This window comes from Molothrus ater, chromosome 6 (assembly GCF_012460135.2).
Source record: "Molothrus ater isolate BHLD 08-10-18 breed brown headed cowbird chromosome 6, BPBGC_Mater_1.1, whole genome shotgun sequence".
NCBI lineage: Eukaryota > Metazoa > Chordata > Aves > Passeriformes > Icteridae > Molothrus > Molothrus ater.
Window position 1 is genome coordinate 20915362 of NC_050483.2, and position 25939 is coordinate 20941300.

A 25939-nucleotide genomic window follows, 5' to 3' on the forward strand; every position below is an offset into this window, starting at 1 on the left:
AGCCATGTGAGTTTTAGCAGTTGGTCTTTAGTGCTGTTTCAGTTGATGATTCACATATTCTGTAGGTAGAAATAAGTATAGCTAATGAGATCACAGAAACATTCTGACAGCTTTGATGTGAATACAATCCCTATATTAAGAGCAGTGTGTGGAGGAGTAAAGGGTGGGATGTTCTCACTTGTAATTTGAAATAAATTTAGTGGATCTCAGCACAGTGCATAGCAGACTGATGTTCAGAAAAATCACCAGTCAAACTAAAATGGGCACCATTATTAGCAGGAGCAGCAAAAAGTAATGATTAAATAGGCACAGTAAGATCAAAACAGACTTGCCATGCATTTGTTGAAAGTAAAGTGTCTTTGGAAATTTGATGTCAATCCCATCTGTACAATGAAACCATGGTCAAGTCAGCATCCTTAATGGCAAATAATTTTAATTTCTAAAATATAAGTAATAAATTTTCAGATGGCCTAAATCTGCCCTGCTCTACTGACTTTAGGAAAGCTGTGCTTTTACAGAAAGTTTCCAAAAAATATTAGTAGCTACCCACCACCTAAATATTTTATTTCTTCTTGTGTGGCTATGCTGATTTAATGGTGTTTTTGTCTCAGAGGAAAACCCCTAAGAAGCTGCTATGGTCCTCCACCCATGAACTACTCTGCTAATGCCAGTTTTCTGAGGTACACTGTATACATCTTGCAGCTCTCAGACACACGAAGATTTTGGCTCTGGTCATACCAGGATCAGAAAATTTGTGACCCTTTTTTTAGAATAAAATTAAAAAATACCTTTTATGTAACCACTGTCATGTAACCACAAAATAAGTGAGCAGCACAGTGGCTGTATGAAAACTCCTGATATCTGAATGGCAAGAAGACTAAAGTTAGAACAGAGCATTACAGTTTTACTCTCCACACTCTTCAAAAAACCCAGTAACAGCATGAAAATTTTAAAGTGATGCAAACATTTCATAAATTATTAAGTATTAAAGCAAATTTCCTTTGGAGAAGAAAGCTTCTAAGCTCTTTCTGAAATGACAGGAATGGGAATAGGTCTGAAGACACCTTGGGCAAATGAAACAGACACACTGATCAGCCCCAGACAAGATGCTACTACCCTCATCTCCCTCTTCCTTGCATTTGGATCCACTTTGATAGCATGACATCCAAAAGCCATTACCACAGACCACACCATGACAAAACTTGCAGGTTTTTTTATCTTCCTCTCATGCTTTGTCTTTTCCTCAGAACACTGATTCCCTATTATTCTAAATATAGGGACCTTTCAACTGCCAGTGAATTGCATAAAAATCTAGTGATACTGGACTAAACTCGCCCTTGATAGGAGACCTAACCTGCATTTGTGACCGAAAAGAACAAAAAAAAAAAAAAAGTCAAAGCCTGAAGTTTTAGGGAAGTATAATGAACCTAAATCTTACTTTGTAAAATCATTTAGAAAGCACAGGTTGTTTATTAAGCTAAGGTTCCATAAAGACAATCCTTAATTTACATCTATTAAATTTTTTCATATCTAATAAAAAAGAGCATGCAAATGCAAAAGCTGAACAAAAGCATTAATTTCTTCCCTATGATCCCACCTGCTTGTTACTCTGAAAGGAATTCTAATGTTAAAAAGCTGCACACAGCCTCCCAGTCAGTAATTAGACTCAGTTTCACAGTCAGTCTTTATTTCCTTGTATTACCAGAGGCTAAAGGATTGCAGGTAACCTAATCCAATGAGAGGGGAATTCCTCAGAGGACGAAAAAGATAATAATTACAGAATTCTGGCTTGAACTAGGTCCCCACACTGTCCACATATGCCTCATGCATCTGTTGTGAAGGACAGATGACAGAGTGAGGAGCTGTATGCCTGCCATAATATCAAATGTGAGTGAACACCGTGCTACATTTCACAAAACCACAGTGAAATTACTTTCCTTCACTCTTCTCTCCACTCTGCTATTTTCGTTTTCTCTTGCTTTGTTATATAAGGTATGCACTTTGCTAGATCTATAGCTCTGTATAATTGCAGAAATAATCTCATAAGTGATTTTCCCAGTCATACTGGCAATAACCCAGAAAAAGTACTACAGCAAACATTATGGTTTAAAATTCCTTTGTTATTTTTACAAAGGTTTTTGCAAAACCAAAGTTTTTATGGCCCAAATCTGTAAAGCTACAAGAATCTGAGAATTTCCTATTAATGAAATTGCTAAAGAAATATAGATTTATCTAATGCCATCAACTACTGTTAACAAGGAATCCTAACCGTACTGACCAAGCTCTCATTTGTCAAGAAATAAGAGGAAGCAGATTAATAATAATACTAAAATATAACCGAGCACAGTATTTTGATATTAACATGAAATGCAAGACTATATTCTGAGGATTTCTCAAGTAATCTGGTACAGATTATTTAGACATAAGAAGTCTAGTGGACTAAAACCTTACATTTGGAAACAGGACAAATAGATTAGTGGGCACTAAAATATTTCTATAGAGTCCAGTCTTTTTCCAGGCATATACATTTCACAGAATTCAAATCAGTAATTTGTTATTTTTTAATTAAATTTGTTGCTGTTATCCATATGTCTAAAAAAACCCCCAATCCTGTAACTTTCATACATGAGTCCCATAGTGCAAAAATTCATCATAAAGCCTGATGGATAGGTGGATAGTTAAATTGTAGTTTAGTGAATTCAAGTTAGTTAAAATTAAATCATATAGACAGACTGAGTCTTTAAATGAAGGTATTCACAAGCTTATCTATCATAAGTCATGAAATTTCCCAAATCAATGCAGTTTATATAAAAATTAGAAACACAAAAATCTCTATCAGCAGTGAATTATGAGCAATGATACTAATTCTGGTGGCAGCCATGGTAAGAAGTTGTTCCTGTAGTGCAGGTGCAGATACAAGATGCATCATGCTAACTTTTTATAAACACAGATGAACTGGACAGTAAATGCTGAGCAACAACACAACAACACAGCAGACAGGAAGCTACAAATCTAGAGAACAATGGATCTCTGTACACCATCAATTTGCACATCAAAGAAAACCATTCCATGTACCATGAAAAGAAAATTTGTAAAGAGACCTTGTGAACAAGTCAGCTATAAAGACATTTGTGACAAATTTTTGAAAAACATAAATGTTGGTCTGGGAGGAAAACCTGTATGAGACAAAAAAAAAAAACAAACCCAGGAGGCAACTTCCCCTTAACAAAAAAAACCCTGTATTTTCAAATTCAGTCTATTAAATTTGGTAAGGTAGGGGAAAATTTTTTCCAAGCACAAACAAGCAGATGTTTGATAGAGAGACACAATGAAGTAACTGAATTCCAAATACAGCTTAGTATAGCTAAAAGTTAGTATAGCTAGTTAAATAATTTTCCAGCATTATTACATGCAGTCTTCAATTTTTTTTCCATAAATGTCAGTATATCACAAACATTTTCATATTTCTATATGTATTTGCATGAGTTACACATAAATCAATATATATTTCTGAAGTCAACTACTACAAAGAAATAAATGGGTCAGGAAGTGTTAGATTGCAAAGACATAATTGAAAACCTGAAATCCTCCATGTGCAAAATTGTTAATAGTCATCCTATTATACTGTCTTTTGCTTTAGTTTCTTCTGTTTACATACCTTAAGACTTACCCAGTTGCATCAATAACACGACTTAATTTCTATTCCCTAAAAGTCAAGTACATGCCAGTTGCACTTGGAGCTAACTTGCTGACAAAAATAACTTTTGCCATATGAATATCCATCATTCAGAAGCTGGAATGATCACCACTACGATTAAAAAATTTAAAAATATAATTATTTTTCATAATTCCCTATATAACATGAATAATCTAGAAGGAAAAAAGTGAGCTTTCAGTTAATTCATTCAATCATTTATTATTACAAAACTTCCTTATATATATGTTGATTTGAAATATACTTTTATATAGTATATGAAATATTCAGAAATTTATTTTATTTGTCCATAACAGCATCCATATATAAAAATATAGGAACTGATTCCCTGAAATGCTTCCTGCCTTAGCTTATACTGACCTTGGATTTTTGGGAAATCAACACAGCTGGAAATCAGGTCAAGGGCTCCAATGCACAACCTCCTAAAACTAATATATCCCCCTAGAAGAAACAGGCATTGGCTCAGGGTAGGATGAAGTGTTTTCTCTACTTCACTCACAAGTCCTTATACTCCCAAATCCAAATTGAATAGGTTTTTTTACAGTTAAAAAATTACATGAGCCTACTGAGGTTTTACTGACCCAGTAGGCTCTAAAAAAATCCCTGATGCTTTCTTGGCACTTGCTATCACTTGTGACCTTTATTTTTTAAGAAGAATTATCATTACCACCTTGCATTCTACAGTTCCCTATGGGATATCACCAGCCATATGTCAGTCTTGCTCAGGGGGTTCTCATATACAACTCAAACAATTTTACACCTATTTCTAGTGTTCACTGAAAATTATACCCATTTCTTTCTGCATTAATTCCTTCATTTTCAATTGAATGTGGACTACTAACATGCAGTTAAAGACACAATAACTTATATACAGAGACCTGCTGGTATCAGTAATTTGAGAGCACTTAAGTTTCATTAAATCGCACACATGAAGCCAGATTTCTGAATCAAGACAGTAGAAGATAATATTTTTAAAGACCTTTCTAGTCTTGCAACTAATTATTTGATCATTATTTTTGTGTGATGCTCCCATGATAATACACTTAACCATGAAGCTTTGATCTTCCTTTATACTCTCTACTTCGCTCATTAATTCACCTTCTCAGTCTATAATACTGTATCATAAGCCATGACAGAGGCTCATATTCTTTATATTTATTTCAGTAATCTTCACTCCCATGATGTGGGAAATTTTCACTCCTGAATCTCTAAGTTTTGGTATCCCATGATTTTGCAAAATTGGAAATATGAAGGGTTGTGTGTAAAAAAAAATAGAAAGAAGAAATAAAAGAGATGTACATATGAAAAAGAAAGAAGTTATGCATTCAAGTGGTTGGGATCTCAAATTGTAGGACATCTATGTGCAGACCAGTAAGAGAAACAAAAGTCATAACATTATTTTGCTACTCAATTGTGCTACATTCCAAGATGGTGCCTGTTATCATATCTGGGTTGAAACGCATGGCTATATTTTCACTGGTTTGGTTTGTTTTTCTTGAACTGTGGTGAGGGAGTTGTGAACTAAAGAAATGAGGTATTATTAAGAACTGTAAAAGTTCTAAACCTAGTACATTCAGTAGCTTTTGCTGTACTGATCATTTTCCTAAACAGTGCTATTTATTTCCTGGCAAAAGGAAACTTGAGAGGAGTCTTCCATAACAACAGTGTCATGTCCTTCCACAGGGAATTTAGACTGTAGGAGATACTAAGTACAATGTTTGACCAGCAACATAATGACATAGCTTCACGTAAAAACTACCTGGGATGGCAACAGGAAGAGTGAAGAGGAATGGTCATTTGAGTCCCAAAGCTATTGTAACAGTGTGGGCAGTGTAGTGCACAGTATAGTCCAGGCAATGCAGTCCACACCTTCAATCAGAAGCAGAGCTGGCCACAAACCTCATATGCCTTAGGGAACACACAATCCCTACAGATTTACCCTGAATATTTTAGACACTGTGGGAAATGCAAAACATGAATCTTGTGTATTTCAACTGGAATTCTGCTCCAGTTTTCACTTGTGAAAATGTCCTCTGGGACTACATTAAAAATACAATATAAAGAAAATAATATGAATGTAAAATACTAATGTTTATAATATTTCCATTGCTCTAATTATTTTCTTCCCAAATAATTAATTTTAGTATTTACAGGACATCCTATAATCCAACATACGTTTACAAATTGAGAGGCATTTCTGTTGTCTTTTAAATACAACTATTATAGCTCAATTTTTAATTTAAAATGATATGAAGTTAAAAATTCAAATACCCTGGAACATTTCGGAATTCCCCGCTTTCACATTTCATTATAATTCAAATACAGTCCAAGTTTTCTAGAGATTTTTAAACCATATTGAGGGACATGGATTCAGTGGCAAATGATGTCTCTGAAAAGGAAGAAAACCCATGGGAAAAGTTTTAACCACAAATATAGGATGTTTTGAGGACCAGGATAAAGTTTTACTGATCTCGAATGTTAAGTGAAAGTTCAAAAGAACATAATCCCACAATCACATCAGTGAAATGTGCCAGCAGAAGCCGTGAGCCAGCTCCTGAGTAGAAAGCAGATTCACCTTTCTGCAGATGAGCAGTAAGAAGCAGGTGTCATCATCTAGTGGCTGCAAGAATTTATACTATCTTCCACAATACCTTCACCTGCTGATGGCAGGTCAGTTCCTTGAGGACTAACTGAGCACTTTCAACCAGTTCTTCACATTCTGGGATAAGAACTGGAATAACATTCCTCTTGAATATCACATAAGGTGACACAAAAGTGTTTCAAATATTTTAAAATATATTTGCTTTAGCTTTTAGTGTTTGACATTTGGACTTCTGTACTTCTGCTATTTTTGCCCTCCCCCTTTGGTCACACAGTAATTAGTTTCTTCCTGCTTCAAAGTATGAGAAGCTCAAGAGTAGCAATAACTACTAATACTGAAGTTTTTAACACTTCTCACCTAATAGAAGCTGTTACTAAAATAGCTGTTGCTTTGAAGTTTAGTCAGTTAGAAAATCTTATGCAGGAAGGACGATTTTCCAAGAAGTTAAGGATATATGAATTTATGATTGCAAGGCTACCATTTCAGATTTTTCAAGCATCAGTCTTTAAGCATAGTACATTCATGGTCAAGCTGATCCTTTGGAGCACATTAAAGCCTAAATATTCACAACATTTTTCACACTTCATATCAGAGGATTTTGAGGACTGTACAATCTGGATTACAAAGTCACAAAGCTGCAAAGTACTGACCCATTATTTGCAATTGCTGTTTTGTACATGAAGCCTGCAGAACCTTCAAGCATTGTGTCTGCTTTTCTGACAGTGCATTGGTTCTCACCCTTTTCCTGGGGAAAAGCTCCAAGGAAATTTTGCAGGTGCACATGACAAACTGCGAGAGGACAAAGGTTCAGTGGATCCAATTCATCACCCAACATGAGTATGAAATTTTGAAAATAAATGCTATTTATATGTCATCCTTTGATGGTTTATAATGGCCATTATTTGGAATGTTTGCTTTATCTTCCCTCAAAAAAGGTTAGTTGTCTAAGACTTTGAGAATGATTTCTGGAATTTGACCCATAATAACAGAATTACTAAGGCACTTCTATTTATCTCCTAAGTGATAGAAGGTATAGCTCAACCTAAGGGCTTTCTGAGACCTATTTCAAAAGATTCGTTCTGTTGTAAATAAATTGCAGATGGGCCAAGTTATTCAGAAAGCAGATTAGTTTTACATAAGCTCACTGCTGTTCAAAAGATAGGAAAATTTTCAAGTTTATCACCTTGCAATTCCTCAAGTTACACCGGCTGAAGAAGATAAAGTTGCTTTCTGCTGAGACTTTTATAAAGGAATTGTTGCTAAAGTACATATAATCTACCTGCTTTTTTTTTGCATTAAAATCTGTCATAAATTCCAATTTCTGCTTCCATCACAATAAAATATGTTTAAACACAGACAGTATTTAAAGCCAAGCCACCCATAAAAAAACTGCCATATCATAACAAGTGTATTTAGTGCACTGTATTTTAAATGCTATAGGCTTGTACAATTTATGTTCAATTAGATAGTAAGTTTTGTTGATCCTGGAGAACCTGCACACCTACTATATGAGATGGAAAGGGAAAATAAATAGATTACTGCTGTAATAAATCCCTGCATTATCATGGCAAGCTGCAGTGGGTTGACCCTGGCTGGATACCAGCTGTCCCTGAAGGCACAGGAGGGACTCCCCTCCTCAGCTGGACAGGTGGATCTGCTCCACTGCAGGGAAATCTCTGCTCTGGTGCCTGGAGCACCTCCTCCTTCTCATTCTTCACTGACCTCAGTGTCTGATGAGCTCTTTCCTTCATATATTCTCTCTTGTCACTGCTGCTGCCTGTTTTGCAGGTGGATTTTTTAATCCCTTTTTTAAAACTGTTATCTCAGAGGCGCTACCACCATGGCTGAAGGCTCAGTGGTGGGTCCATCCTGGAGCCCAATGGCATCAGCTCCCTCAGACACAGTGGCAGGCTCTGGCAGCTGCCCACAGAAACCACCCCTGTAACCCTCCATCTACCAAAACCTCGCAGCGCAACCCCAATACAAGTGCTAGTTTTATTCAGAAGATAACAGTATGGGTAATTAGATAATATAAACACCATATATGCCATTTGTGCTTCCTCAACATTATAAAAACCTATACATTTCAAGCAGAGATTTGTAGAATGTTAATTTTAATCCACAGACAACAGTTCTCTTCTGAAGTGCAAAAAAGCAATCCCAGAATGTATTTTAAAAAATATTTCTGTAAATATAAGCCTGAAAGTGATACTATCTATACCCAAACATATGATTTGAGTAATTTAATATAGTGACCAAAAAACACTGAAACAGGAAAACCAAAACCAACCAACCAAAAATACCCACCAAACAACAAAAATCTGAAGCTCTAAGACATACAAAAATAAATGAGCAGAATTCCAGCCTGCAGGTGGTGTACAGATTTGAGATAGGACTTCTCACAGACAAGTGGCCGTAATAGAACAAATACCTACAGTAGCACATTAGTTTTAAATCTTTTTTTCCTACAGGGAAGAGAACAAAGGACTAAATATCAATTCAGACAAGTCTACTTCCATGATGCTTTCACATTTATTTTGAAAATTTAATTTCTATCTTTTTTTTGCCTTTAAATAAATACCAACAAATGAAAATTAATTCTAATTTAGCTCATCACCCTCATTACAAGTTCTCCAATTTATTGCACCAACACACCAAAAACTTTCTCAAAACACCTCTCAGCAGTCTCCAAAACATGACAGCCATCACTGCCCAGCAATATTAGAAAAAAAGAGTAACATTCTACCATAAAGCATACTAAAAACTGCCCTTCAGTAAAATGGTTTCCTATACATATACATTTTCTATTTGGAAATATTAAAAAGAAAACAAATCATTCTTTAAAAAAAAAAACATTCTTCTTTGATTTATAGAGATTATCCTTCTTTGAGGGGAAAGAAAGATAATTGAAAAAAATCCTGATATTCTTTTAGTATCATTATTTCTAATTTTTTTTAGGATTGACTTTTTTAACTTGGAAGCTTTTTTTAGGATCTGGAGGGTTATCGAACTGAAAACACAAAATAATTCTTACTTAATAGCATGTAGGATAAAGTCTCAAAAAGTGCTTTTACCAGGAAAAAAGAAAAATCAAAACTGATTATTAACCTAGAAAAGGTTTCAAAATCTATTAAGCTATATGAAAAAGGAAAATGTAAAATTTCCATTCCAGTGCTGGTAGCCATCAGAATTCCCTTTTCACAATCATGACTGCACAAAAAAGGCAACAAAACAAAAAATCAGGTTGAAAAATGTTCTGTACTCTAAATTTCTCTCATGATTTGGTATTCCTCTGTACAAATACAAAACACAGGACTGTGCTCCCATCAGCACACACTAATGTTCTAATAAAAAGTTCCATGCTTATTGCACCCCAAATCCCTTGGAATGCACGCAGACTTCTCTGACTGTTACTGATTAATGCTTAGCTCTACTTTATACATTAAGCACAAACAAACGACTACAAGACTGACACAGATGAGTCACAATAAATTCATTCCCTATAATTTGCATCTGCTATCAGTGCAGAACCTACAGTTTCAAACGTAAAAGTCATTTTGAGATCTGTTGTAAACACTGAAAACCAATCACCCATTTATACATTTTTTTTCTTATAAAACCTTTTGTGAATATATGAAAAGTTATAAATGAACAGGCAAGAACAAAGTTTGGGAAGAAAGTAATAGCAGGCCTAAATAGACACACAGTATTAATGAACAAAAGAATGGAAGGCAAGTCATTTTCAGTTTACCTGTCCTCAGTAATAAATGGCACTGTTAATTGTCCTTCATGTCAAAGTGATGTGTGTTTATTTTCCCAACAGGTGTCTTAGGATATGATCGTATTAACAATCTCCATTGCACATTCCTTTTTTTTCTGGCAACCTGTGCATGTTGAGGGGGAAAAAAAGCATTTCATGTTATGGTGTGTCATACTGACAGAGCATGAGATTATCATGTGCTTTAGAATGAACATAAAAATCTTGTTAATAATTATGAAATAAAAACACCTATAAAGTGCAAACAGTTGAAATTTTTTAGGCAGACCACTTTAAACATGCAATCTATAAACAAAGAAAATTAAAGAGAATTCATCTGGTTTTGACTTGGAGTTATATTCTGTTCTGCTTCTCTTAATCAACAATAATTTTAATAATAATTTGGAACCTGTTCTTGAGACACCACAAAGTGGGTAGTCTATACTACAGGCATTAGCCCATTTACCAGACTAATATTTGCCAATTCACACCAGAACTCAAAGACAGAGAAAAATCATTATCCTTTTCTGAGCTGCATACATTGAAATGCAGCTATTTATTTTATTGTGGGTTGGGTTTTCCAATGTTTATAGCATTTTATAGCACTTGGCAGGAGCTCTACATTCAAGGCCAAATATACAATGCTAGGGAGCACCTGGGAACTTGGAAATTCTTTGCGCACAAACTCTCTCTGACAGTAGAGCTAATTCCTGACAGGACTTAAATGTCTGGTATCATCACCACGACATACATAAATCTTCCCTACTAGCAGCAGATCTGAACAGTATTTTTTTTTTATCCCCTAGGACAAGCTTTTCATCATACTGATTCCACTGCAGTTTTATATATGTGTGACAGTCATTAATGGTTACATATATATATATATAATATATATAATATTTTGTTAGTCTGGAGCTACTATATAGTAGCTATAGGAACTACTACTTTATAGTAGCACTTACTCTACTGAGGAAAACAAAATTCTAAGGCAGGTGTGTACTATGCTAATTTTGCACAATGTAGCTATTCAAATACCTGGAAATGTAATTTCTCCTTTGAAGCAAAAAAAAATCTAATGGTAAACAGAGTGGTCTCTAATTAATCAAGAGATCATATTTGACAAGTTCATGACAAACATCAAATTCTTCCACAGAAAATATGAAATCACTTGAATACTAGAAGGCACATTTCTTCTGTGTTCAGAGGCAATGTGTGAGGGAAAACTCAGAAACAAAAATGCAGTAACATTCCTTAATTTGAGATATTGTAATATTTGCAGTTTCTCCTATGTATCATATCAGCTACCTTGATAATACTTCTGAATTACTAAAATGGAGGTATCTAGTTAATATGCAGTGTGAATTTAAAATAAATGTTCTATCTTGTTTTCTCCTAAGAGTCATTTTTCTATCCCAAAGACACATTATCACTTGCCTTTATTAGCTTATTGTGATCCAGTGGGTTTATTAATTAACTGTAAATTGTCTCTGCTGACTGCTTTCTATGTATATAAGATAGATTAGCTTTGGTACCTAGAACAGCAAAATCATCATTTAAAACTTAACTGGAGGGGCGTAGTAGTTTCTTATCATCAGAAAGAATTTCTATTTGGGCATAGATGTTAAAAATACATTCTTCTTCATATTTATGAAATATAAAAATAGAAATAGAAACACTGAATCCTATACAAAAATATTATAATACAACATATAGGAAATAAAATATAAAAATAAAAAAAAGTCATTCTTCAAAGCAGGAAATAAATGCTTTATATATACACCTACACCACTGATATATTATTCATCTTCCATAATAAATGAGAATAATCAGGGGACAAAAATAGACACGAGAGAAAAACCCATCAGACACATTGACAGTCACAGATTATACCACAGCTTAATTTACTATTATATAAGGGAAAACTAAAAGTCACAGCTATTCTGAAACTTAATCAGCAGGATCATTTGAAAATTTCTTTGTAGAAAGAGATTTTTCTCCTGTGCTGGATGAAGATGAGAATTTGGCCTAATTGTACCAATAAAATTATGAGAACCACTCTGTCCAAAACCAGAAGGTACATATCATCTTAAAAATTATTATTACAAATTACTAGATTTTAAATTAACCTAAAATATTTTGCCTGCCATTAGTAGTTTATTCTTGCCAAGGATGACACAAACTACCTTTGGCAACAGTAGATGAAGGGGTCAGATGACATTCCAGTCTGCAAACTAGATCACATACTTTTCTTATTTGTGGCAGTGAAGATTATTCTATAATTACAGATGTTACAACCACCTCATAGTAAACTGTTAAGGTAATTCTTCATTAAAAATTTCTTAATCTGTTTTGTGTTTTTTAATACACCACAGAATCAATTAGTACTGAATATTAATCCAGCTTTACCAGCAGTTATCTGAAGTGTTTCAACAAGCACAGAGAGCTCACACTCACATATGCCCTGTGTGTATGCTGGTAACTACCATCAGTCAGTTCCTCTTCTGCTCTCAGACTTCAGGCAAAGGAATGTTGGAACAGGAACTGGTGACAGTGACTCTGGCTGAAGAAGCTCTGTTTCTAATTCACCCAAATATTTCAAATGGGTCACGAAGGGTGGAAATGGGCATTATGCTTAGAAAAGCACTGAGCAGAAGGATTTAATCTTTTGTCCTATGTTTTCCACCTGTAAAATGACAATAGTAATTCATTGTATACTTTATATTTGTATGTGTAAACAATAGACAGAACTATTTATAAAATGTGTATAACAATGATAACAAACTCATACAGATGTTGTGTTTTCATAACAAAAGTAATAACAGCACTAATCAATAATCCTATTGTTAAACAAGTATTGTAATTGCCACTGAGGAACTGACTAGAGTTTAAATACAATTACACATTATCATTCATTACTGAACAATTTTCATTCTGTGTTTGGGAATCGCTGAAAATCTTTGAAGTTGGAAGGGATCTGTGAAGAGGATCCAATCCCAGGTTTCAAATGCATGCAATGTTTTGAGGATGTGCTCAAGTAAGCATTGATTTGTTTCTCATCCTGCCTCTAACACACACAATACTATTTCCTAATCATGTTCCTACCATACAATGGCCCCTGAAGAAAAGACTGACCCTTTTATCTACTAGTAGCACAGTGTTTTGTTGTTAAAACATTCTACTATAGTTCAGCAACCTGTTACTGCCTCAAAACTTGAAATTAATTTTTGACTCTTTAATTTCAAATTCTGAAATTTTTTTTGTAGTTTGCCCATGTACTAATATCACTACATTCCATTTTCTCTTTTAAAAATACTCTTTCTCAGTCTGATGTGATTTCTCTGTTTCCACAGCAAAGATTACATGCTCATGAAAGGACAAATTCTCTCATCTCTCATCATATTGTATTTAAATAAAGCCTTACTTTCACCATTTTTCTTGTCCCTCACAGAAACAGCAAGGTCAAATTATTTCACATTGCAAATGTGAAAATTTGAAAAATTCATGTTATTACTGTTCCCTGATGAGTGATGGCTAAGACTGAATTATTTGGATTCTCCTTCCCATTGCATAATGCTATGAAAAAAAAAAGCATTCTGCAGGCTCATCTAGACATCCAGAATTTCATAAAGGATGCAAATTTTCAGTACCTGAATGGGGTACTATTTTCTTGTTTCATGATGGTTCCGTGCTGAAAAGAATCTGACTCCCAAATAGATTAAGTCAATATACCACATTGTAGAAGTCTTGGTTAGATTTATACTTGGGATTTTATGGAAGTGACTCAATTGTTCCTACTAACACAATAGATCATACAATTTTTTGGAATGGTCTGAATGTGACATAAAATGTGCACATCTATTTCTCTTAATTATCACCTAGGGAAAATAAATTAAAATGTGTTTGATACTCTAATTCTAAGAAAGACTTCTGGGATACAGTGAAGTAAGTTGATTCAGAACTCAACCATAATGATTGTTAAAAAAGGTTACTGTTTTCTTTCTTGAACAACATTCATGTATCACACAGAAAAATTCCTTGCATGCATGAACGACCATAGAGCTTTTGGAGATATAGTTTCCATGCATGTAAAATGAATTAAAGACATGTTGATAAACCATTTCTTTACCACTGCATGGGGGATAAGCCACACTTCAGGCACTTTTTACAAAGCTATTTTCTTATTCTGTCATTGCTTTAAACTGCCTGATTTCTTTTCACAGGGTATTTCTCCATTCCCAATGATAATTTCATTTCCCTCCTCTATAAAATCTTCTCTATTTCTCCATTCCTAACAAACAAAAAGTGTGAGCAACAAAAAAGAAAATAGTTTTCACTGTCATGAACCACCTTTTTCAACCCATTCCCTAGTGTCCGGCTTTGAATGGAGTCAGTAACACCCATGCAGAATTAATGCTACACAAAGCACATGGCAAGCAAATACCCATCTCACACAGGTATGGAAGATTAGATATGCTTCAAGCCAGAGTGAAATAGCTATACTTAATTAAGGGGATATTCAATCACAGCCCAGGATGCATTTGTGTTCAAAAGAAAACAGGAGGAGGGCCTCCCCCTCATCCTTGCAAAGGAAGCTGCGCAGTTAAAAAAACCGTGAAGGAGCATCACCAGCTGATTCAGAGTGCCCTCTCCCAGGCACAAAAGGTTTCCTGAGAGGAAAGTCTTTTCACATCATGTTCAAATGTGTCCCCTCAACTCCTAAATGTAACAGGAACAGCTTGAGGTGCAAGCTAGGTTTGTGGTAGACTGGGAAATGGGATAGTGCAGTGGAAGCTTTTACTGGTTGTACAGCTTTCAAATGTCGGCCTATGTATACAGTTTGCATGAAATTTCAGTGTAAACACTACTGATATTTTAAGCCTCTGTGTAAACATTCCTAACTTTAACACTGCATTATATTGATTTAAGTCATTTTTAGCTGGCTTAAACTAAATCAAGATATGACACATTCTGGAACATGAATGTCTACACTGGGGCTTACACAGAAAGAACTGAAGCTATGAGTCATTACAGGGTTTCAGAACAAATTATATCTGGACTTAAGTCATCTTCATATACTGTGTGAAAGATGCTATTCAGTGAGAAAGTCAATATAGAATTTCCTTCCCACAAAGAGGAGAACAAACTTCTGGACACAGGGAATAATCATATCATAATTAGTATTTACGTATGCAGATACTGCAACTATTTTTCACGCCATGATTGGCAAATTTCAATGATTCAATTTATCAAGACAGAACAGTATTTAGCTTTACTCATAAAAGTAAAGGTTGCAAAACAAAAAAATGTTTATGTTTACATTGAAAAAAAGCTTCATGTTTATTCATCAGCAATGAATTTTTTTTTTGAAAAATATATATCACAGAATTTATTTGTAAACTTCTAGAATTCACAAACATCTAAAAACTTTACTTCATACCTAATTAAGGTCAAAAAAGGACTGAGTCTCATAAATACATGGATATACATAATTGCTATATAAATAGGGAACATCATACAATTAGATTAGCCTGAGTTTATGGATTTGGTATTGTATTTTACAAATACCTTGGAAACAGAATTTGAGCCTCATAAAAGGATGATTTATTATCCCTTCCTTACAGTGTGCTCAGAATTGAAGACAAGCTGATACACAAACTGCAATTTATGAATGTAAGACAGGTTCTTATCCCTGAGAAAGTCAAAATAAACCATGCCATCATTACTTAAATATGACTGAAATGAAAAATGAAACAAGCAAGCAAGCAAACAGAAAAACGCCTGAAAACCTAAAACTTAAACTGCTACAGAAATATATATTTCTTATTGTCCTTTGTAGGTTTACAGATTTAGTTCTTGATATTTTCTAGTAAAACTAATCCATATGTACTAGAAATAGCATAGCTGAAACAAATATCAGTCTATATCTCAATTTTCTCAAAAGCCTTTGATCCAAACAGAGGTTTGTAACTGGATAAAGCCCATATATCTTATCTTCCTTAGAATCCTTTCACAGGCAGCATTATGCTGAGAGTTGCCATGGGGTTCTGTTTATGTTCAGTATAATTTGATTTATTTCATTATATGTAGTACAGAATGCTATATAAAGTCACTTCTTGCAAATACTGCCCTAAGTCATTTTACACTCCAGAGATTAATTTCAATTAAAAGACATTTTTCACATCATAAAATAACAGCAAGCACTTTTGGTGAAAGAGCCAAATTGTTTTTTTTTTAATAGTATTTATTTATTTCAGCAATAAGGCATGCCTGTAGGTACATACTAAAGTAAATGGAAGACAAAAGTTTGGCTTTTTTCCAGAGAACCCACTGATTTGCAATTCCTTCCATCTCTGCCCAGATCCATCTATGAATAGAACTTCCCCTCTAAGTGTGTGAAAACACATATATGCCCTTCTTTAATAAATTAAAAAGATAAAATAAAAGGTATCAGCACAATAAAAATTAAAAAAAAAATATCACACAAACCATAGCATCTACTACAATAATTTCATAAGGGAGAGAGGAAAGTTTCTATCACTCCTTGAGCATGATTTTCCCTATGTGTGAATTATTATTTCAACAGCTTCCAAACTATTAATCATAAGTTATGACCTATTATTATGGAACAGATGAACTGAGGTGTGCTGGTTTTGGCTGGGATAGAGTTATTTCTTTTCATAATATCCCTATGGGGTTGGATTTGGTTTTGTGCTGGAAGGTTTTGACAACACAGGGACCGTTTTTTTACTGCTGAGCAGTGGTTGCATAGAGTCAAGGGCTTTTCTGCTCCTTACCCCACACCACCAGTGAGGAACTGTACACAAGAAGCTGGGAGGGGACTCAGGACAGCTGTCCCCAGCTGATCAAGGGGACATTCCACACCATATGGCATCATGCTCAGTACATTAGGGTGGAAGGAAGGGGCTGGCTGGGAACATGATCAGAGTGATAGCATTTGTCTTCCCCAGTAAGCTTTATGCAAATGGAACCCCGGGAAGGGGTGAATGAATTCCTTGTCTTGGTTTACTTGCATGCATGATTTTTGCTTTATATATCAAACTGCCTTTATGCCAACCCGGAAGCACTGTCGCTCTTGGGATTCTCTGCCCACCCCAGTGCAGGGTGCAGGGTGAGGGAGGCTGTGAGCAGCACCGTGGTACTTGGCTGCTGGCTGGGGTTAAACCACACTATGAGGATTACACATAACTGCCCTTGGAAAAATGAACCTGAGAAAAGATCAGCACACACTGCATCGATCCCTGCAGCAATCAGCGGAAAATGAACACACATTGACCAATGAGTGGAATAATTGCTTTGTTGACAATCTCAGTGAAGTTCAACCTCTGCAACTAAGTACATAGAGAGATAAAAAGAAAGACATGATAAAAATAATCTATCATCTCTGTTTGCTGCTTTATATGATCATCTCCCATTAGTCACATACATGTCCAGATGGCCACAGATCAAGGATCATATGACACTTCTGATCACAACAGTTTCTTTGCCTTCCTGTCCACAGATAATATGAAAATATTCCACTCATCAGCAAAGTATTTCTACTTTTTAAAATTTTAAAACACCTTATCGTAATAATTAATATTGCTCACCCCTCTTTAACTCTTAATTAATTCAGGAGAGGTCAGCAAATCTACAGTGGACTTGTAGTCCCAATTTACAGTTGCAAATATTGTAAGGTCCCATGAGTATTGTATAACTGCTGATACACCAGTGGCACATGACTTCTCTAAATGCATATATTGCAGAAGAAGGAAAACAAAAGAAAAACAAATCACTATCTGAGGTGGATGCAAAGATGCTAATCAAGAAATTACATACCCATTCAGAGACTAGATGGAAAAAGAGACAAAGATTACGTTTTTCCAGCTGAAGTAAACTTTAATTAACCTGAAAGTTAACCTTGGTAGGACATTAGAAATTTTATGAACTTTATTAAAACATAACAATTTTGAAAGATAATAAAAGCAGACAATTTTTTTTTATTTTTTCAAATCCATAACAATCAATAATGCAGTGACTTGATCATTAAATCACTGCACTATTGAAAAAACAAACATGGAGATGTGTTCACAACAGTGGAAAACAAAATAGTCACATGGAGGGATAAAAAACTTAACTATATGTTGTTTCTTTGCATAGAGTCCATTAATCAGGCAGAGGTATCAGAGATATTTGGCATTGAAGTGGCTGGGCTGTGCAGTCTAGATATCCAGCATGATCATATGATGCCAAGAAATAAGATTATTCTATCCTCTTCATTCAGACTTTTTAGGAATTTAAGTAGATTCACATGGAAAACCATAACTTTCTTTTGTGATAATTGCTTTAATTTCTGATTTGAATGAGCACAAGCCAAAGTCTCAGGCAAATAAAGAGTAAAAGAGGGAAGGTCAAAGATTATTATATAATTTACTAGCACAGACATACCTATATACACACACATATATGTGCATATATATAAAAACATATAGACATATATACACATATGTGTATATATATATATATACATACAAATATATGATTCTATGCAATTATAGAGGAATAAATATTAAAGTTACTCAAAAGCAGAGGGAGAAATGTTCCCAAGAACTGCAGATCTGGGAATTTTCAGAAAAAAATCATGAGATAAAAGTAATCCAAGACACAGGTATATGTGAAATGTAATACAAAGCAACCTAGTTTGACAGAAAGTATATTATCCATCCATATTAGACAAATATTTTAAACAAAAAACACCTGGGGTTTATTCATGCTTATAAGCTCTGATTTTTTTATCTGTGTTTATTCAAGCATCTGAAAATGGAGAAAAGAAATTGGATGACAGTTACTGGTATATCCAAGGTCCTTCACTTACTCAGTAAAAAGGATTTACAGTAAATAGTGCAATCTTATAAACTGTATCTGGAAGGACTAAGGTGAATAGTTTAATGCTACTAGAAATTACTGGACAACTAAGACCATAATGAATCAGGTTGGTCTTGTTCCACTTTTAATGCAACTGTACAAAACCTAATCTGGACTTCAGTAGATCACAATGCATTTGCAAGGAATATTAATTCAAGCTGTAGAAGATAACAGGATCATCATCAAAAGAACAGAATCCAATCTTATAAGAGGAACTTGAAAATGCTTAGCTCATTCACTTTAGAAAAATGAAGGTTAAGAGAAGATACAATTACAGTCTATAAATGTATTGGCTTGTTAAAATTAGAAAGACACAGAGAACTTTTAGTATAAAGGGCAATGTCATAAAATCAAATGTGCATACCCTAATGCATTTCTTAATAAAACCAGAAGAAGACTTCTGAACATTAAGATGGTGCATTTTCTGGTTTGTTCATTTACACTCTGAGAAGTGGGGACAACTGTCCTTTCAAATTTACAGTCAACAAAATTCAGGGCATTTTGTTTTTTAAGACAACCTGAATTGATTTTAAGAAAGGAAGTACATGATCTGGTGGTCTTGTAGAAGAGAAACTCAGTGTCAGTAAGGTGCATTACAACAACAAAATCAGTTTTAATTGATTTAGGCTCTGGTCAGCTGTATTCTCACACAGGAATCATCTTGACCCTATTCACATACTTATTCTCCATAAGTAATTTCCAAAACTATGCATTTCTTCAGTTTGAAAATTAGTCAGTGAGCCACTTAGTTTATTCTATTATGATGCCCACGATTACCCTTAAAATACAGTATTGGCTTTGGAAATCAAAAATCTTTATGACACTTACCTTTCAGAAGAAAAACAATGGTGGTACTTTAAGCATATATAAAATATAAAAGGTCTCAAAACCAGCCAGAAATCCATGCAAAACTGAGTCCTACAATTATTCCTACTTGTATGGCTGTTTACTTCAGTAGCTCCTACCATTAATCATTCCTCATCACCCTGGCATTTCTGACGGATTTGTTATGGGTGGATACAATGATATGCACGCACATTGAGTAGGTGTTGCAATATTCCAGACATTTTCTTTTACTGATTACACCACAAACAGTGAAAGTTGAACACTGAAACAAATTCTTGCTAGAATTTGTTTATTGAGGCTTTTTTTTCTCCTATTTTTTCCTAAAAATGTTTCAAAATAGTAGTAAAGCAGCTGAACTATATGAGAAACGCCAATACAAAGTAAAAAAGACACCAAGATTAGCATTCTCCAGAACAACAAATGGGTTGAGGAGGAAAAACAGACTGGAGGTAGAAACCTTTTTAGATCTGCAGTCAAAACTTGGTGAGCACTAGATATAGACAAGCCATGGTATCAACATTCAATGACTTACTGATTTATCTCACTAAATATTTCTCCTCAGATGAAATTATGAAGGCCATATTAATAACTTCTCAGAGACAACATACAGATAGAAATAAAGGTCCTATTTCCCTTCCTCCCATGGAATTATTTTATATTCCATGTCAGGAATTAATCTTATTGATTTTTCAAAACTAAATACCTACTCCTGTCTGAATCCAACACCCAAAGGAGAAAAAACTTTTGATTTACATAATTGGGAAGAGAATATAAAAACTTTGTTTGGAGAAAAAAAAACTCCAGGTTAAATGAAAACACTTATATTAATCTGAATGAGAAATAACTCACTTTTAAACATTAATGAGATTTAACACCAAAGCATAGCAACACTGTCAAACCCCTCTATTTCTTATGCCTTGATTTCTTCACCTATATAGGGCCTGAATCTTGGTTAAATACCACATTGAAAAGAGTTGTCTGAAGCAGATTACTCAAAAATACAGTATATTCACTTTCTGAATATATTTATTGCCATGGGCAAAAAAGAGGTGATGAAGTGTCTTAAGACTTTTCATGTGATAGAAGACTAAAGGAAAATAAGAATGTGAACTAGAATGAGAGGATGGCAGAGTCTGCAGACCTCCAAGGAATGAAACAGGCTGAGGTGTCTAAAAGTCCTGCTGTGTCAAGGAGAGCTAAATTAAAGTTTTCTCACTGCCTCAACAAATACTGCAACAACAGTCCCTGGAAACTTGCATTATAAGACCACCATCTCCAGTTATTTGACAATAAAAAGCCAACAGTAATAAGAAAAATCTCTCTTTGCCAGTACAGAAGTTAAAGATAAAAAAAAAAAAACAGGATCAGATCTGTTGTTTATAATTTATAACCCTGTTTGGGGAAAACTAACACAATTTATAGATACAATTCTTGAAATTCCAATAACAAAATGTAATTGCATATTTGTTTTTCCTCCTAAAGATAGCAGAACTAGGGAAAATAAAGGGTGCCAGCTTTTTTACCATGCAATTTTCTCATCCATTTTTCTCTCAGAATGACTCACAGGTTGCAGGAAATTAGAGTATAGAGATCACCATAAAGTAAGAATATGTTGTAAACACATGTGTAAGAGCTAAACCATGAATTGGTTCCATTTCCTTAGGACTGGTTAAAATATTTGTTCCCATTAGATGCTTCTACTTAGTTTCTGGAGGACATATTCATGACACAATAGCAATATCAGATACCTTTCTCTGATAGGCCTCTTCACTAGCAGAAATATGCTCATTCTTTTGATGACCTTTTACTGTGTTAACTTTAAATCACAAGTCCTCTCCTCTTGCTCTCAGAATTTCTGAAATGACTGTGTGCCTGCCCTTAAAAAGAATTCTCTACAGAGTGAAGTGAAAGTCAAACCAATTTTGTATTTTAAATTCACTCTCCTACTGAATCAGCTCAGAGATATGATAGGAACAGTTTGGAATTAGTTTTTTGATATTGATGCCTGACACCTACAGTGGGACAAAGTGTGGCAGCTCTATATGGTTTTAAACATCTAATTAATAGCAAGTTGTCATAGGTATATTGTGAAAAGTTACAAAAAAATGATAGAAATACTATATCAAGAGGAAGCTTAAATTATGATCAACATAGTAAAGGAAGATAAATATTAAACTGATTGGTACAGTCAATGGATTTCATAATTCTTATTCTAAAATAATCTCCTAAATTTGTAGAGGAATCCAGCTCTAAAATCTAACTATGTCAGATTGTGTATGCTGAGATTTTAACTCATCTATAGGTATCATACATTGCTGTATGCTGATATGCAATGCACAAACTTTGAAAGTTAAAAAAGAGGTGGAGAACTTCTACAAGATTTGCAACATGAAGAAGGTTTGTGAGGTACAATTTTCTGATGACAAGAAAAAGAAGCAATGTGCTAAACAGTAAGAGAAAAGTACTTAATATAGTTTATTCTCCATTATTACTCTTTAACATATTCCGCTGAGGAAAAAAAACAAACAACAATTTATAACAAACTTTTCTACATACTACTGAGAACACTCATCAGTGTTTAGCATTTTAAATTCTCAGCATCAATGCTGACAATATCACTGAGTCAAATATTATGGCTAGATATCTAAATGCAAAATAACTGCATGACTAAATACATCTGTATTCATTAAGGCTAAATCAATGATAATCAAAATTCTTGTTTGTGCAGCAAACAAACTGCTACTAGAATTATGGAGAATTTTAGATCTACATGAGTACTTCTGTTTTCATACAGCATTATGTGTTATCAGTTCTGTTGCAGGACTTGTTTTGAGAGATCAGATATGATAAGTGGAACTGACTCAGACTGAGACATGAATCTGTGTCTGAAATGACAACCACACACTCTTGCTATATTTTCTTTGTGGGATTTTTTTTTTTTCTTATTATGAAGATAATGAGCAGAATTTAAAGTCTAATTACCTAAACTTGAATCATTGATTTCACATATCTAGAAATACTGCTGCAAAATGACACAAAGACAAAAAATCATAACAAGTGCATCTTCATTGTCACACTGAAACACTTTGGCTAGATCTGACCTATTATCTATTTATTGCACGTATCCTTATGTATCACAGAATGACTCACAGAGCTAAAATAATAATTTTAAAAATATCTGAATTTCATGCTGGATTGACAGCCTTGGAGAATTAAATTTTCTCCTCATCGGCAGTGCAGAAACAGTGTCAGTAGATATACTACTAGCTCGTTCTCATCACCACCCACTTGGAAGAAACTATTGTTAAAGGCAAAAGATTTCTTAACTTTACATGACAATGCCTGCAGCTTTGAGTCATATATGGCCTCTTTTGAAGGGTTGATAAGCACCTGCATTTCAAACTGACTTTCAAAGAAATTAAGGGCACTTAGAATCTGTGGAAAGTGGAAAGACAAAATGTGCTGAAGTGATGTACCTCAGATTCTAGGATCCTAAATTAGCAGTCATCTTGCAAATAAAAATAAATCCTATGTTTCTTAAATAAGATCACAAAAGAAATTCAGTCAAGTAACTGCTGCAACTGTGCTAAAGTCAACACACCATTCAGTTAAGCAAACAATCTGGTATCACTCTTTAAAATTGTGGACAAAAATAATTTGAAGAAAAATATCTTTCCTTTATCTCAAGAACAGGAATTGCATTGCATTACTACTAAAATTTCCATAGAGAAAGTGCTGTTGTATTTATCTATTTTAAGATTAAACTTTGATTGATTTAAATATTTCAAAAGTATACACCTATATAGAAGCAAAGACATATGGCATTACTGTTCTCTGAAAAGGTCTTACTAAGATGGCAATTGCTCCTGAAAATGTAAAATGATTTAATTATAATCCATATAATCTAAATTGAATAGTTTCTGTTTCAAAGACTCACTTGCATAGTGCTAAGAAGCTTGGTAATTTCAATTAGAAATAATATACAGCTGTTTTGCTTTCTTTCTGAAACATCAGTCAATCATAATAAAGTTCATAGATTATTTTACTGTAGGGAATTATTAGTAACACATATCATACAAAACAAGAGCTTAGAACAGTCTTAAAGATCTACTTACCTTTTACCATGTTTTTAGACAGTCAGTCTCAAAAGAAAAATTAATGGAAACATGATAATGCCATAGTTATAGTCAAAACAAAAGAACTTAGGATAAAAATAAGAAACATGCAATAATTATTAAAAATCAAAAACTGTCAACAGATATATGAATGCCAACAATCCAGAAGAATGTTGCTTCAAAACAAAAATTGAATCTATAATGATTTTCTGGCAGGAGTTGACATTTTTATGACGACTGCTGTACATATACAGGAATCATTTAACATCAAAGCACTTTAGCAGACTAAATTCATTGTGCATCATTTATGTAAGACTTTAAGCTAGACTCTATGCCTCACAGAAAAAAACATTTAGTGTTCCTGTAAAAATTATGTCCATATAAGCTTATGTTCACACACCTACAGAAATATGGTTTCACGTGTACAAGTTTGTATTACAGTGACAGAGAAGCCTGTGAGACCTTGGTCACCCCTCGTGGCTGAGCCCCTGAAGCACAAGTGAAAAAGACGAGAACAGAACATTACTAACACACCAAATAGTGCCATGTGTTTGTATTTAAAGTTGACTCAGAAAAACTTGAGTAAATATTATGTGTTGATACATAGCTTAGTAAGGTCAAAGAAGACGTAACAATTCAATGGTGCCTGTTTGGCACCTCTACATTATAAATTGGAAGTACAAGATCATTCCTTTTAGATTCCAGATGCTGAGAACAGCTGAGTGGCTGCTTTGTGATAGCACTCAAAGGAGTGTCAAGAAGAATGTACAGATTTCCCATGAGCAGCTTTCCACAATCATCTTCTGAGGTCTCTTCCCCAAATACATGAAACAAAGGTGTAAAAAAGTAGTTGCAGTGCCTGAGAAAGGAGTGGTGGAATGAATATTTGTTAGAATTGACAAGCATCCAGAATTAAATCTAGGATTCCTTTCAATGCATTAATGAAAAGACCTGAGAAACCATCTGGACACCCATCAGTGTCCTGCTTTCTTGGGTTCTGAACAACATGCTGGAGAGACTATTATTAGCAAAACATTGCAAGGAAGGTATAAATGAAAAGTGAGTACTTGAAAACCCATGAGACTCAGTTTGTTATCCATACCCGAGAGAATTATGAGAGTTTTTGGCTTTTTGCCTTTTTTTTTTTTTTGGTGGTGGTGGTGGGAGGGGGGCTTTAAGGGCAATGAGACAAGGAAGGGATATTTGTTAGCAACAGAAGGGCTGATCCTCCAGTGAAAAAAAAGAAAATACAAGAGATATGACTAATTATGATTACGAAACCTACTAGGCAAATGAGACAGAAACAAGTCAACATGGTCACTTGAGTCAGAGATGCTTTAGGGCACAGGACTAAGAGAATATCCAGGCCCCAGTTCATGTTTACACTTGAGGGGAAGGAGCAAGACAAAAGGAAAGATATGCACACATAGAAAAAAACAAGCTTCATCTGAAACATGCTCTTAATCCTTACTGTCATTATTGTTGTGACATGGTCTATTGAATAACTAAAAAAACACAGATGTCTGGGGTCAAGGTGTATGAGGCATCAGTCTATCGCAGCCTCAATGTTTGATTCATAAATGATCTGTAGAGGGAAGAGCACCACCTACTGAATCACATATGCCACTAGTAAATAGATTTTAGCTCTCTTTAAAGTTTTGTCATCCAATGGTGCTCAATTTTTTGCAAAAGCTACTAATACACAATTTATTTTGTTGCAAAACAGACGTGAAATTTGATCTAGTTTAGGTCAGGCAATTCAGTCCATAGCATTTGCTTTATAGTTTTTTTCACTTTCTGTCTGTTTCTCTTCTTCCTGCATTCACTTAACCATTTTTATATGAACGAAAATTCAGATACAATGGATGCTGGTATAACTTTTATTTAATTTTAAAAGTTGATATGACTTTATAAACTTCTCAGAAATATGCATCTGAGATGTAAGTTTAGGGGGTGGGCTTGCCCAGTCACAAGTTTATGAC

The 25939-nt window shown here is 34.4% G+C and overlaps 1 protein-coding gene across 6 annotated transcripts in view; it reads right to left on the reverse strand.

Moving 5' to 3' along the window:
• LRRC4C (leucine rich repeat containing 4C) overlaps positions 1-25939 on the reverse strand; it is a 484097-nt gene that overhangs the window by 194267 nt on the left and 263891 nt on the right. For 5 of the 6 annotated variants that reach the window (XM_036385102.2, XM_036385097.2, XM_036385100.2 and 2 more), the window contains exon 3: positions 10069-10201. The exons of the other annotated variant lie outside the window; for it this stretch is intronic. The gene's annotated coding sequence lies outside the window, so the exon portion shown is untranslated. The remainder of the gene's footprint in view (positions 1-10068; positions 10202-25939) is intronic. 6 annotated transcript variants of the gene reach the window in all.